This window comes from Aulostomus chinensis, chromosome 1 (genome assembly GCF_037954235.1).
Source record: "Aulostomus chinensis isolate RoL2024-O1b breed Wild chromosome 1, RoL_Achi_v1.0, whole genome shotgun sequence".
Lineage (NCBI taxonomy): Eukaryota > Metazoa > Chordata > Actinopteri > Syngnathiformes > Aulostomidae > Aulostomus > Aulostomus chinensis.
The window spans coordinates 18855684-18870365 of NC_141320.1; the positions used below are offsets into that span (position 1 = coordinate 18855684).

At 42.1% G+C, this 14682-nt stretch overlaps 2 non-coding genes across 2 annotated transcripts; both read right to left on the bottom strand.

Moving 5' to 3' along the window:
- Positions 1–3421: 3421 nt before the first annotated feature.
- Positions 3422–3503, bottom strand: trnas-uga (transfer RNA serine (anticodon UGA)). The gene has a single exon. It is a non-coding gene; the product is annotated as a tRNA-Ser (tRNA).
- Positions 3504–10435: 6932 nt separating this feature from the next.
- On the bottom strand, positions 10436–10507 carry trnaa-ugc (transfer RNA alanine (anticodon UGC)). Its single transcript has one exon. It is a non-coding gene; the product is annotated as a tRNA-Ala (tRNA).
- Positions 10508–14682: the final 4175 nt, after the last annotated feature.

The window sequence follows — 14682 nt, forward strand, 5'->3', positions numbered from 1 at the left end:
TACACAAATGTCTTCATCAATATCATGTCCTGTTAAATAAGTCAGCCTATTTAAACTAACACAGACTTCTACTCAGCCAACAGAAAGAAGGCAGACGCCCGTAAAACGGGTGGTGGTCCAGCACCACCGCCTCTAACAGAGGCACAGGAGCCAGAGTTTAGGAAGGCCAGTGGCTGAGGGAGTTCATCCTTAGAACCCAACCCCCAAGACACCAGTGCCCTCATAAAATGTAATATGGCTCGATATATATATATGTGTGTGTGTGTGTGTATATATATATATATATATATATATATATATGTATGTATGTATGTATGTATATATATGTATGTATGTATATATATATGTATGTATATATATATGTATATCTATATATCTATATCTATATCTATATCTATATCTATATATATATATATTTATATGTATATATATATGCACCCATGACTTTATTTCCCAACAGACTCTGCTGGTGCCATTTGCCTTGTGCCACAACAGACACAGTCACTGTCAGTAAAGATTTTCTCAATGTTATTTTAAGTCACTGAAACATCTCTCCTCCAGGACGAAGAGGATGGACAAACGCTGTCTGCTGCCTTTACAGTGGGGGACCCAGAAAGGCCTGTAGAAGTCACATCTTGATACATTCCTGATTCTTCCTCCATTCATATTTCTTACCATTCTGGTGGAATATAGAGACATCAGCCTACACTGAAGTATGAAGACAGTCTTGTCCTCTTTAACAGAGCATGGCTGGGCAGGAGGGTCCCTCGACCTCCAGTGCACACACTGACACAGTGAGATGTTCAGTCAACAGATTCATGTCCAACTGTCTAATCCTCATGTTCTCAGTTACCAGTAAAGGAACTTTACAGAGTCCACCTGCTGAGAAAAATGTAAAAAAGTGACAAAGAAATGCAGTCCTTGGACCGCCAGATTAGGAAAGCAGATCTGGAAACAGAACGACTGGAGCCCAAGTTAGAGGGGGGTGCATGGCTCAGGTGAATATGTTAACTAGTGGAATGTGAACTGAACGAGCTTTTTGATTGCTAGGAAATAAAGAAGACCAAATGAAATGTGTATTGTTCCTTTATTGGACTGTGGTGGGGAGGATGATTGCTAATTAAATGCCAAAGTGATTCTGACATATGGTGTCTCTGACGGCTCTGCTGTCCTGGATAGCTGGCAGGTGGATGGGGTCGTCATCAGGCTCTTCCATTTGTAGGGCAGGGTGTTGCTCTCCTCTCATAGTGGCAATGTTATGAAGAACACATGCCACAAGAATATCACAGGCCCTCTCAGGGGACACCCTGAGGTGACGTAGGCACTGGAAACGGGCTTTCAGCAGGCCTGTGGTCATCTCCACCCGGGCTCTGGTCCTGCAGTGAGCCCAGTTGAAGTTCTGTTGGGGGCCTGGTTCAGGGTGCGGGTAAGGGGTGAGCAGCCTGCGTTGGCATGGGGAACCCCTGTCACCCAGCAGAAGGCCATCAAACTCTCCTGTAATGTATAGTGGATACCTGAGAGTGGATTAAAGGAGGGAGACAATTGACTTCTATTGTGCAAATCTTTAGGCTGTACTTACCACGTTGCAGTCTGTTGCTCAGGTCAGACACAAAACATCTTGAGTCAGGGACAGACCCAGGCCACTATCATCCTCCGAATGTTGTGGGAGTCCAGCTGTCATGATGACAAAGATGGATTTGGACTGTGACCCAACGACTCAGGTCCTGACACCAGCAGACCCCTCACCACCTGCAGCCTTTTTCCAGCTCCACCAAACCCACCATTCACTGCCTCCTCATCATCTGGGCATCAAAAGCAGCTCAGACCTGCTGCAGCTCAGAGACCTCAGCCATTTTTAGGATGTCTCCATGATTCTCCTTCACAGGATTTTCATTCACAAACAAGAGAACTGTCAAAGACCACAACAGTTTTCAGCTTGCTGCTAAACAGTACTTCAACTACCATTCCACTGTGTCATGGCAGTGACTGATGTGTACTATATGCAGTACTAATCAAGTACAGCCCTGACTGATACTTTATCTCCAATGCTAGGAAGGATAAGAATGTTGAAATGGACCCAGCAGGAAGAGAATCTCAAGTCATGGCAACTTTACTGAGCAGCACTCAGTTAAGTTCAGGAAACACCAGACAGTTTTACCACCTGTCAATGAAGTAGTCAGTAAAATAAATACTACACTGAACAGTAGTGGAGGGAGAGCAGAGCTGGAAATAAGACCTTACTGGAGGGAATGAATCTAGAAATGTTAGAGTTCTTTCAGTTGAAGAAATCAGATTTGGGAGGGATGTTCTGGACGTTTTCATCCATTTTTATTTCATCCAGATAAACAAATCATGTTTTCTACTTGGGCAGAATACGCTAACGTTGCTAACTAGCTAATATTATTTTCTAACTTCAGGCCTAAATTTGGGATTGACTGTTAAAATTGTTCACCTCACCTTTGTAAGCACCAGGTTTTGTCTTGATGATGTCATTCTATTTGTCTCTTGTTCTTTCCATTCATAAATCAAACCTGAATGTTAGCTAGCCTGCTCTTACTGTGTTCCATCAGCTGCAGGTTTGACCACAGGTAGCTTAGCTAACTGCTAACTAATGAATGTTTAGTCCAACAAAGAATGGAGGTTGATAGTCATTCATCCAAAGTCTTTGGTTTCAGATGGAGCCTCAACTGAGACTCCTAGTTCAGAGGATGGGTTTGTTTGCTATCAGGTTGCCACCTTTCTGGAGGAAGACAGGAGACAAGACAGGACATATTCTTTCACCAGGGGGTCAAAGCAGACATCAGTCCCCACTGATCCTGGATCTGCTCTACGTTCCTGCCTGTTAAAAGAAGGTTTTAGTCACTACTGTTGCAGGATGTGCTTGCTGATGGAGAATTGTTGGGTGTTAACTGATGGAAGGACTGAGGTGCTGGACCTGCTCTACTTGTAGAGTGTCATGAGATCACTTTTGTTGTGATTTGGCACTAAAAAAATAAAATTGATTTGACTGAAATGGAAACTGTTGGGGGGGGGGGTGTAGCCTCCATAGGTTATTTCTTTGATCTCTGAATTCTGTGTTTGATCTCTGAATTCTGTGTTTGATCTCTGAATTCTGTCTTTGATCTCGGGGTTCTGAGCATTGATCTCCTGCTTCAGTCTTTGATCTCTGATCATGGAGCTGATCTGGGAGCAGTCCTGATGTTAAATGCTGTGATGAAGGACAGTGTGGTGGTGAAATGGATAAAACATGTCAACATAAAATTAAATTTGAAACATATTTCAACCTTTATTTTGTGTTTGATGGCCATTTTTAAAGTCACTAATGATTTGCTTTGACTCCTGGATCCTGTGGTGCCTGATGAGGAGACAACTGGAGCACAAAGTAGGGGAAGAGGTCTGATATGGACCATCAACAGTTGAACGTTGTTGGCAGGACTCGAACCTACGCAGGGAGACCCCAATGGATTTCAAGTCCATCGCCTTAACCACTCGGCCACAACAACCACATTCACACACATTTGTAGGAGACTGAAATTCACCAAATTATCTTTATTCTTATCTTTATTGTTATCATTTTGATGTTCTAGAGGAGACAACATCTGATCTTTGTTAGAGCCACCAGTCAAAGGTTTTCTTTAAAGGCTGTAGCAGCTGAGAATGAGGAATTAATAACCATCTTAGTGAGGACATTTTGAAACAATGACAGAAAAGATGACATTTTGCCAGCTCTGCTGCTCCAGCCAGTGTTGGACGGTGACTTGGGAATCTTTATTGTTGAATATCAGACTCCACTGGTGAGTGGATGCTGTATAAATTCCATCCATAAATGGAGGTGGATCCTAAAAGGGCTCGTTGACTCAGGAGGATCTCTCCACCCTACAGACTGTAAAGGAACCATCAAAGATGGCAGTTGGAGTTCTGTGGATCTGTGCTGGATTCCTCGTCCTCACGGACCAGAAGTCTGTCTGAAATACTGCACTGATTGATGATCTTTTCATGAATCTGGAAAAGCTTCTAAACTTAAGAGGAAAACAAATCTATCTTTTATATTAATTTTCATCATGGGAACGGACGTCTGCTGTGGTTGGTTTTTAAACGAGAGCATTAAAGGACAGACAGCAGAAGGCAAATAAATAGAAGAAAAGACAAAAGAGAGAGAGAGAGAGAGAAAGAATGAGAGGGAGGGAGGGCTCTAGTGGGGCTACTTCCTCTTCCTCTGCTCCAGTTGGTTCCGCCCTGTCTGCTGGTGTCTCCACTGCTGTCACAGAGCGGCTGATTGTCACACCAAGAGACCGCAAGTGTCTCATGTTCAGTGTCTGGCACGGGACTTTGCAAAAGTAGGTAGTTATAGTTACTAGTTACTTCTGCCAAAATGTAACTGAGATAGTACCTGAGTTCCTCCACTCTGAAAGTAACTACTCACCAGGGAAAGTAACTACTGCAAGAAGACAGACATGTCCTCCCTCAAGCCTCAAACAGACCATTGGTCCTGTTTGGTGTTCCAAGTCACACGTCTGGCCTTCTGTTTGAGGGGAGGAAGGTGTGGGGAACCCAACCCCTGGTTTACTGGGAGATTCATCACAGCCGACTTGGCAAACACTTTGTTTGTCTCTGACCAAAAGACACAACAGGACCTCAGAGGACCGTACGACTCTTCTTTTCTTTTCACCAGGAGAGAAGTCTTTGTTTTTTGGAAAATGGCCGATTGCAACGGTAAGCAATTTCTTTATGTATTGTTGTCTTTAACTGATGCGATGATAAATTACTAGAGTGCTTTTCAACATTTGAAACCTTTTTTTGTTGAGGAAAAGTCCGGTGAGCCTCTCTGTATGATCATATCATGAACAAATAAATATTTGATTGAGTAAACCACTAAAACTTCTAGCCCATGACCTTTGCTTTCAAACACCCAGATTGACCACGTGCCTTCTGTTTTAGGGGAGGAGGGGTGAGGAACCCCAACCCTGCCTTTGAGCTGCTCTGGCTGTTTGACCTCTGTTCAATGGTGATGTTATTTCTGCTTCTCTTTGACTGTATGGAACAAAACAAGCTGAGGGCCAGCGAGTGTATTCAGAGATGGAGGCCAGGCAGCTGGAATCTCCACCAGAGGAAGCTTCAGGGTGTGCAGGACCATACCTGGATCATGAAGACGGGTTCATGGATCGGGAACTTTCAGCCAAACTCATGGAGCGTCTAAGAACTGTTGTCTGACTGCTGCTCAATGCTGCCATGAACACACAGTGGACTGATGACTGGTGATGAAGCATTCATGTGAGAGCAACCACACGTGGGGAGGAAATACCTGATGACTATTTTGAAAGAGATCATGAAAACATACGATCCAGGCTTTGGAACAGAAACCTCATCTGCACAATTAGAAAGGACCTGTTCCTGAACCACAGGCTCATCAGTCCTGCTAAGATCACGGGCACTGCTGAGACACTGTTGGAGACACTGTTGGAGACACTGGCGCAAGCAGGGGTGGCACCAAGAGCGACTGGTGACTATTGGAAAGTACACAGGTAGGTGACCACTGCTGGAACATTCATGCTGAACAAGCAGGATCTCAAACATTGGTATTCTACTTAGGTGGCGCTACAGAGTTGGATGTACTATTTTGACTACTCTGACTTTGCCTACATGCAGGAATGCTGCCCAGGCCTGTGCACTGCTAATGGGACTGATGGGTGCCCTCAACCTTGCATGTCCCCCACGACTGTGCTACACTTCTGAAGTGTTTCAAAAACTTCTCTTGGATCTGGATGGACTTCAACTGTCCCCCAAAGTCCACGCATTAAAGGTGAAATTGTCTTGAATGAAGATTTGAAGTGACAAACTTCACAATGCCAAACCGATGAGGTCAAGTTTGAATGGATGATGTTGCAGTTGAACAAGATTTGAAAGCACTTTGATGAAGCGTTTCAGGAGTTCTTGTCACGCTCACTGACTGTTACACACTTACGCTCACACACTCTCACACACTCACTTTACAGATGTGCGGTACACACACGGTGAAGAGGTTTTTGCTAAGAACATTTTTGTTTTGTTTTTTTAACAACATTTTGGTTTTGTTTTTTTAAGAACATTTTGGTTAGTTTTTTCCTGAAAGTACTTGTAATACATTGATTCTTAAAAATAAATATGTATTTGTACTTTGACTACTCTAAATTGACTGTAGGTATGAATGTGAGTGTGAATGGTTGTTCGTCTCTCTATGTTGGCCCTGCGATGGACTGGCGACCTGTCCAGGGTGAACCCTGCCTCTCGCCCGTTGACGCTGGGATAGGCTCCACCCCCTCGTGACCCTTAATGTGTAGGAATAAGCGGAAGACAATGGATGGATGTATTTAATTTTACTGTATTTTAGTTGTGTGATCCTCTTCCTGAGCCTGTCTACCTGGACAGTGAGGACCAACAGGACATCCTTGGTGCCTTTCTGAAGGCAGTACTTCATAGAACACCAACACAACTGAGCTTGACGGATGAAGTGCAGTTCATCTTTGGTGTTCTAGTTCCTGAGGGAGGCCTCACCATGGATATACTTTACAGAGTTTGTCCTTGCAGGAGTCAGTGACTTAATAGAGTCTAACAAAGGGTTGAACCTGAATGAGACAGTCACCCTTCAACATGGGGCCATGGCAGAGTGAACCAAGAACACTACAATGGGGGTGAGAGTGGAGCCATGATGGATTCACAGTTCATCACCTCCACCATCATGTGGACCACCTGATCACCTCTCCCTCAACCTCTGAATAACAACAACATCCAACAACAGAGACTATAGACAATGACTCAAGAACACAGGACTCTGTGGTCTCAGCTTGAGATGCAGAGGGTCCACCAAGACCACCACACACCTCAGCCCCCTAAAGACAGTCCACCCCCAGGATCCTGCCCCCCTCTGCTCCAACTCAGCCCTCCATTCATAACGTGACTTTCGCTACGTCCGAACTGCCAAGTACCAACCTACGTCCTCCTGCTACGACCTAAACATGGCGGCACCACTCAGACACCCGAGAAGATTGGTGGTGAAGCACGACCTCTGCTGGCAGAGCACAGATACCGCAATTAGGTAGACAGCACCAACGAAAGCCCCACCTGCTGGCCTGACTGTGGTACTGCACTCCACTCTGAACACACCCTTCACTCATTCTCTATTATTAAGCACATTAACGCACCTGTACAGGTGTGTTCACATTATATACATATTATATATTTATGCTTGGCCGTTTTTGATGAACTTGGGCGGTACTCTGGTGCAGGGATGAGGTCATGGAGCTGATCTGGGAGCAGTCCTGATGTTAAATGCTGTGATGAAGGACAGTGTGGAGGAAAAATGAGTCAAATTTAAATTGTCAACAGTTCAACGTTGTTGGCAGGACTCCAACCTGAGCAGGGAGACCCCAATGGATTTCTAGTCCAACGCCTTCACCACTCGGCCACAACGACCACATTCACACACTTTTGTAGGAGACTGAAATTAGACAATGAAAGTTCATGTCAGCACAGTCAAACATTTTTTGTCCTCTCTCAAAGACAAACTATTTGTGTGTGTGTGTGTGTGTGTGTGTGTGTGTGTGTGTGTGTGTGTGTGTGTGTGTGTCAGTGTTGTGACTGAGCGGTGAAGAAGACGACCTTCTGACTCCATTTTCTTTGTTGCTCTTCTATCAGTTCCTCAGTTTCTCTCATCAAGTGAAGCAGCTTTGACAGGTTTACTTCTCTGTGTGTTCACAACTTTGGTCTTTAAACTCCTGACAAACTCACCACGTCACACATTTGGTGAATTAAAGCAACAAATAATGACATCATGATGATTCAGGTTAGGGGGGCACGGCCTGGAGGCAGAGTGGCCGTCTAGCAGAGTTGCTGGTTCAGTTCTCACTTCAGCTGGTGACCATGTTGAAGTGTCCTTGAGCAAGACACTGAGCCCCTCATTGCTCCTGATGACCAGCATCCAAGACCAACAAGCTTCTGATTGGCTCTGATTCTCTGAGCCAAAGTCCAACACAGGAAACAGAAACTCTTGAGTTTGTCTCACATTTTTTAAAGAAACTCAGCACAGGACAGTGATAGGAGGCTGGTTTCCTTGATGTGGGCTTCACCTCCACTGCTGTCCACATTTAAATGCTGGCTGATGCTGGTCCCCTGTTGAAACCTGGACCAGACCAGGGACCTTCAGACCTTCAGTCTAACGCTGTTCCAGCATTGGATGAAAGAGACTGGTGCTCTCATCTTCTTCAACACTGACTTGTTCTACCAGGACAAGAGAATCTGAGCTTGGATGTCATTTAGCAGTCAAAGGCTTGTTAAACTGGTCAACATCAGCTGGTGTTCACTCTGATGATGTAGCGATGGTCTGGATTCTTCCTTCTGGAGCACCAAGCTGCTGGGAAGAAGCCTGATGATGTCAGAGTTGTGTTCAGTGGCTCCTGCTGGGTCCATTTCTGACAAATGGGCTCCAAAGAGTTCAGCTGTTTCAAAGGCTCAGAGAAAGCAGCACATCATGGTGGTCAGGAGACGAGGTGGCCGAGTGGTTAAGGCGATGGACTGCTGATCCATTGAGCTCTGCAGGCGTGGGTTCCAATCCCATCCTCGTTGTAGGAGACTTTGGTTTCTGCTCCTAGATTCTGGAACGACTCTGAAGTGTGAGGCTTTTCAAGAGGAGATCCTGCAGCACCAGAGAGCTGCAGTTGCAGGACCCCACAGCAGCACCAGAGAGCTGCAGTTCCCTACAACGCCACCTGTTGAGTTGGGTGGCAGCAAAATACTTTCTCACTATAGTATTCAAGGTTTATTACGATTCCACAAAAATACTTTCTAATTTATAGTTTTAAAGGTTCATTCCACCAAAATACTTTCTAATTTATAGTTTTAAAGGTTCGTTCCACCAAATACTTTCTAATTTATAGTTTTAAAGGTTCATTCCACCAAAATACTTTCTAATTTATAGTTTTAAAGGTTCGTTCCACCAAATACTTTCTAATTTATAGTTTTAAAGGTTCGTTACACCAAAATACTTTCTAATTTATAGTTTTAAAGGTTCATTCCACCAAAATACTTTCTAATTTATAGTTTTAAAGGTTCATTCCACCAAAATACTGCTTTCTGTCCAACTTCTCAGTTTTAAAGGTTCCTTCAGTTGAGGGCTCCTGGTTCTGTGTGAGGGGTTGAGGGTCGATATGGGATGATGAGGAAGATTTCATGTCCCGATGGTCCTGCTAAAGTAACTGAGAGTCATGACATCAAACAATGTCATCAAAATACGCTTGAACTCTTAAAATGGCAATAAAATCCACTGGAATCATTTTACCACAAACACTTTTATTGTGTTTTTGTGAGCATCATTTTTCAAACATTATAACATAAACTTTAAAAAGGGTCCATTCACTAACACTCTTACTTGAAGGTAGTCACTGATGTCAGTAAACAGCTGATAAAGATTTGTGTTCATGTTTTAGTTCTCTACTCTGACCTGTGCTGAGACACTGGACCAGAGAGGAAGACCTGCTCAGCCTCCTGCATGGACCAGTTCTGCAGCTCAGTGATGACGACGAGGGATTCAGCATTGAGTTCATTTTAAACTTTTTGGAGGAAACACCTGTAAATTAACCAGCAGTTACTGGTGATGCTTCACAGTTTCCAAGCTCAAACGGCCTCCTGCTTGTTGGACTCACAATTTCCAAAAAATGTAGACATCAAAAGTCAAATCATGTTTTTGTTTGGTTTTGTGTTGTTTTGTTTTTTACTGGAGGAAAACTTCAAATTGTGATGATGTGTCTGACTTAGAAACTGAACCCCCAAAAATCAAAAAGTCTCCTTCTTCTGTGCCGTGATCTCTGAGCTGATCATGATTGATCTCATCAATAATCCTTGGCAGCCGACCAGTCACACACAGCCCCCCCCCCCCACACACACACACTGAGACATGAAGCAGCTCACAGTAACTGCCTCAGTCACACAGCAGATAGACTCCTTTCTATAACAAGATAAGCAGCAGAAATGGATGGAAGTGATGATGAACTGATGAACAGGTGATTTGTCCAAAAGTCAACATCAGATTCATTTCCAATCTGTGGAAGCAGTTTCATCTTGAGGTTCCAGGTAAGAACAGCCAGCTGTGGGCTGACACACATCTCTTCAGGAGCACTTCTATGCTCCAAACTTGCCAGGTTGAATTGTGTCTGTATTCTGAGGGCAGCAGGAGGACGGAGGACTGAGGACACACACATTTGGAACTGAGAGCAGCTGTGTGTGGGATTTCCCCAGCAAAGATAAAACCAGCTCCTTCATGCTGGCTATGAAGGCTCACAGTCACACTGACCCTGCTACAAATACTTTGATATGCAACAGACTGGTTTCTCTTCTGGTACTTGGTTGTCAACTGTTGTCACATTTATGGATCAATTTAGCCTCATGAATGCTCCAAAGGCCCAGCTGGAGATGCCGGGGATTGAACCCAGGTCCTCATACATGCAAAGCATGCGCTCTACCACTGAGCTACATCCCCTCTGTCAGAGTCACTGTTTAACTGATGCAGCAACACAAACACAGACACAACATTTTATTCTTCATTTTAGGGATAAAAAGGAAGTCAGCCTGTGATCTCAAAGGCTCTGTGATCTCAGTAGTTTCACTGTGATGTCAGCCCACACAACCTTAGACCACAGAGGCAAGTCAGGCTCCAGGAAGCTGAGGCTGCTCCGTTCTCAGTCCAGTCCAGAGTGAAGGTTTCCCTCTCAGAAGCTTTCCAATCCAGCCCAGATCCTCTCTGACTAGCAGGAGTCTTTGACCAGGAAATGAGAATTATATTGAACGTCTGCTCATCCTTAGAATGAAGTAAAAGTATTTGTGTTCCTAAAAAAATTCTCCAGATGCTAAGATCAATTATTAACATTGATTGACAGCTCTAAACTGAGCCACCATCACTATACAGTTGCAACTGAAATATTTAGAAATATTTCAAGGAAGCAGCAGGCCCTCATCCGCCTGAGGTATATCAGGTGGAGGGAATTGAATTCGGAATTGAATATGAATTCGGAAGAATTGATAATGAACTTAAAATGATGCTAACAGTAATGTATTGATACTTGCTAATCAACTCAGTGATGCTTGCAGTAATGTAGTAAGTGTTTCGAATAAACTCAAAGTGATGCTGACAGTAATGTAGTAAGAGTTGCTACTAACCTCAAAATATTGCGACAGTGATGTCAGAAGAATTGCTAAAGATCTGAAAATGATGCGACAGTGATTTAGCAAGAATTGCTAATGAACTCAAAATGATGCTAAAAGTAATGGATTGAACGTTTCGAATAACCTCAAAGTGATGCTGAAAGTCATGTACTAAGAGTTGCTACGAATCTCAAAATAATGCGACAGTAATGTAGTAAAAGTTGCTACGAACCTCAAAATATTGCGACAGTGATGTTGGAAGAATTGCTAATGAACTCAAGATGATGCGAACAGTAATGGAGTGATAGTTGCTAATCAAGTCAGTGATGCTTACAGTAATGTAGAAAGAGTTTCGAACAACCTCAAAGTGATGCTGACAGTCATGTACTAAGAGTTGCTACGAACCTCAAAATAATGCGACAGTAATGTAGTAAAAGTCGCTACGAACCTGAAAATATTGCGACAGTGATGTCTGAAGAATTGCTAAAGATCTCAAAATGATGCGACAGTGATTCAGAAAGAATTGCTCATGAACTCAAAATGATGCTAACAGTAATGGAGTGAACGTTTCGAATAACCTCAAAGTGATGCTGACAGTCATGTAGTAAGTGTTGCTACGAACCTTAAAATAATGAAACAATAATGTAGTAAGAGTTGCTATGAACCTCAAAATATTGCGACAGTGATGTTGGAAGAACTGCTAATGATCTCAAAATGATGCTAACAGTAATGTAGTAAGAATTGCTCATGAACTTAAAATGATGCTAACAGTAATGTAGTGATAGTTGCTAAGAAACTCAGTGATGCTTACAGTAATGTAGTAAGTGTTTCGAATAACCTCAAAGTGATGCTGACAGTCATGTGGTTAGAGTTGCTAATGAACTCAATTCAATGCTACAGTGATGTCATGAGAATTGCTCATGAACTCAAAATGATGCTAACAGTAATGTAGTGATAGTTGCTAATAAACTCAAAGTGATGCTGACAGTAATGTAGTAAGAGTTGCTACGAACCTTTAAATAATGCAACAATAATGTAGTAAGAGTTGCTTCCAAACTCAAAATAATGTGACAGTGATGTCAGAAGAATTGCTAATGATCTCAAAATGATGCGACAGTGATTTAGTAAGAATTGCTAATGAATTCAAAATGATGCTAACAGTAATGGAGTGAACGTTTCGAATAACCTCAAAGTGATGCTGACAGTCATGTAGTAAGTGTTGCTACGAACCTCAAAATAATGCGACAGTAATGTAGTAAAAATTGCTACGAACCTCAAAATATTGCGACAGTGATGTCGTGAGAATTGCTCATAAACTCAAAATGATGCTAACAGTAATGTAGTGATAGTTGCTAATAAACTCAGTGATGCTTACAGTAATGTAGTAAGAGTTGCTACGAACCTTAAAATAATGCAACAATAATGAAGTAAGAGTTGCTATGAACCTCAAAATAATGCGACAGTGATGTCGGAAGAATAACGAATGATCTCAAAATGATGCTACAGTGATTTAGTAAGAATTGCTAATGAACTCAAAATGATGCTAACATTAATGGAGTGAAAGTTTCGAATAACCTCAAAGTGATGCTGACAGTCATGTAGTAAGAGTTAATACGAACCTCAAAATATTGCGACAGTGATGTCGGAAGAATTGCTAATGATCTCAAAATGATGCGACAGTGATGGCGTAAGAGTTGCTACGAACCTTTAAATAATGCAACAGTAATGTAGTCAGAGTTGCTACGAACATCAAAATATTGCGACAGTGATGTCAGATGAATTGCTAAAGATCTCAAAATGATGCTAACATTAATGGAGTGATAGTTGCTAATAAACTCACTGATGCTTACAGTAATGTAGTAAGAGTTTCGAACAACCTCAAAGTGATGCTGAAAGTCATGTAGTAAGAGTTGCTAATTAACTCAATTTAATGCTACTGTGATGTCGTAAGAATTGCTAATGAACTCAAAACGATGCTAACAGTAATGTAGTGATAGTTGCTAATCAACTCAGTGATGCTGAGAGTAATGTAGTAAAAGTTGCTACGAACCTCAATATATTGCGACAGTGATGTCGTAAGAATTGCCATTGCACTCAAAACGATGCTAACAGTCATGTAGTGATAGTTGCTAATCAACTCAGTGATGCTTAGAGTAATGTGTTACGTGTTTCGAAATAACTAAAAGTGATGCTGGCAGTCATGTCGTAAGAGTTGCTACTGACCTCAAAATAATGCGACAGTGATGTCAGAAGAATTGCTAATGATGTCAAAATGATGCGACAGTGATGTAATAAAAATTGCTAATGAACTCAAAATGATGCTAACATTAATGGAGTGAAAGTTTCGAATATCCTCAAAGTGATGCTGACATTCATGTAGTAAGAGTTGCTACGAACCTCAAAATAATGCGACAGTAATGTAGTAAAAGTTGCTACGAACCTCAAAATATTGTGACAGTGATGTCGGAAGAATTGCTAATGATCTCAAAATAATGCGACAGTGATGACGTAAGATTTGCTAATGAACTCAAAATGATGCTAACAGTAATGGAGTGAAAGTTTCGAATAACCTCAAAGTGATGCTAACCGTTATGTAGTAAGAGTTGCTACGAACCTCAAAATAATGCGACAGTAATGTAGTAAAAGTTGCGACGAACCTCAAAATATTGCGACAGTGATGTCGGAAGAATTGCTAATGAACTCAAAGTGATGCTAACAGTAATGTAGTGATAGTTGCTAATCAACTCAGTGATGCTTACAGTAATGTAGTAAGTGTTTCGAATAAACTCAAAGTGATGCTGACAGTCATGTAGTAAGAGTTGCTACGAACCTCAAAATATTGCGACAGTGATGTCAGAAGAATTGCTAAAGATCTCAAAATGATGCGACAGTGATTTAGAAAGAATTGCTAATGAACTCAAAATGATGCTAACAGTAATGGACTGAACGTTTCGAATAACCTCAACGTGATGCTGACAGTCATGCAGTAAGAGTTGCTACGAACCTCAAAATAATGCGACAGTGATGTCAGAAGAATTGCTAATGATCTAAAAATGATGCTACAGTGATTTAGTAAGAATTGCTAATGAACTCAAAATGATGCTAAAATTAATGGAGTGAAAGTTGCTAATGAACTCAAAGTGATGCTGCCAGTAATGTAGTAAGAGTTGCTAAGAACCTTTAAAAAATGCAACAGTAATGTAGTAAGAGTTGCTACGAACCTCAAAATAATGCGACAGTGATGTTGGAAGAATTGCTAATGATCTCAAAGTGATGCTGACAGTCATGTAGTCAGAATTGCTAATGAACTCAAAATGATGCTAACAGTAATGTAGTGATAGTTGCTAAAAAACTCAAAGTGATGCTGACAGTCATGTCGTAAGACTCTCTTCGAACCTTAAAAATAATGGGACAGTGATGTTGGAAGAATTGATAATGATCTCAAAATGATGCGACAGTGATGTCAGAAGAATTGGTCATGATCTCAAAATGATGGTAACAGTAATGGAGTGA